The following is a 1,599-nucleotide window of genomic DNA, read 5'->3' as shown; positions in this document are numbered from 1 at the left end:
GCTGATGCACTGGGCAGTGTGCACTGGAGGCTGATGCACTGGGCAGTGTGCACTGGAGGCTGATGCACTGGGCAGTGTGCACTGGAGGCTGATACCCAGCTAAGCTCCCTATAATAAGTGACCATTGCTGTGGCAAAGTGGGGCTGTGCACAATCATAAACACAAGTGAGTCACCACACAATTATATTACTTCCCCTGCAAGTCTCAGGGAACATAGAAGTGGAGGGAACAGAGAATGTAAGAGCTGGAGAAGGGGTAGAGAGCTGTGGAGCTGTCAATTTCCGAATCGAAGCTTTCCGTACAGGATGGAGAAGGATGCTCCTAAGGCTCAAGGAGGTAACAAAACATGCAAGGCTTAAGAAGTTCATAAATTACAAGACTCTCAAGGAACCCCCACTCCAACTTTATTAAGGCAGTACACTTTAACAGCTAGAGACCTTTCCAGCTGGTCCACCCACAGCTTGTGCAGCAGTCTCCAGACACACAGATTTTAAGAGCTGTCACCCATGTAGGAGTGGCTGCTCTGGGAGACAGTTGTCTTTATGTCACCCACACACCTCTAAGAAACCCCTTAAACAATCTCCTGTAAGTAACCCAAATGAACCTACTGAGTTACTGAGCCAGCCTCAGGTAGGGTCATTTCTTTGGTCTGTCACCAGCACCTTTCTTGGTCTGGTGTAGATATTTGTTCATAATTCCCAGGAAAAGTCAGGTGCCAACTTAGAATTCTCAGAACACGGATAGCTAGGATCGGGTGAAACAATTCTTGGATCATCATGCATGGAGTGGATAACTGACACATAACCCATGGTGCCAGCATTTCAGGCGACTTTACCACCCCATTATACAAAGCAAAGAGCTTCAGAAACATGCGGATGATTGACATGAATAGCAGTTGCTCATGGGGGACCCAGCCAGACCATCTACACTACGTCCGCTGTCCTCAAGGCCAGGCGGGAACTGGGAAATGATCTTATGGTGTTTGGAGTGTCGCGACTCATCTTAGGCTCCAGGGAAAGTGCAGGGATGAAAGTCAGATTCTCAGAACCCATAACCACATTCTCTCCTTTTGGAGAGTAAGACAGCTGTAGATCAAAAAAAAAAAAAAAACAGGAACCACACCTGGATATCATACCAGCAGTACCATGCTTAAGCGTATCAGGAAGTGTTTTGCAGACCAGGACTGTCTCTGAAACAACTATAATTTTCTTTTTCTAATTACTTTGTTTTATTAAAAATTCTTAGTATAATCTTTTCTCATTTTACATAGTTATCCCCATTCCAGCGCCCTCCTCTCCACCCCCTCCACCCTTTCCTCCACCTCTCTCCCCATCCATTACTCAAAAAGGGTAAGGCTTCCCATGGGGAGTCAACAAAGTCTGTCACTTAGAGGCAAGACCAAGGCCCTCCCCACTATATCTAGGCTGAGCAAGGTATCCATCCAAAAAGAATGTGATCAAGTACTAGGGGTAAATCCTGGTCCCACTGCCAGCAGTCCCACAGACTGACCAAACCTCACAATCTTTTTCTACTTTATTTAACCTTTTGTTCATTCTTTATGTTTTTCACCTCATTTATCTCAATTCCAATCATCTCCCC

The sequence above is a fragment of the Microtus ochrogaster genome, chromosome 15, assembly GCF_000317375.1.
Source record: "Microtus ochrogaster isolate Prairie Vole_2 chromosome 15, MicOch1.0, whole genome shotgun sequence".
Taxonomy (NCBI): Eukaryota; Metazoa; Chordata; class Mammalia; order Rodentia; family Cricetidae; genus Microtus; species Microtus ochrogaster.
Note: the sequence above shows the minus strand (reverse complement) of the source record.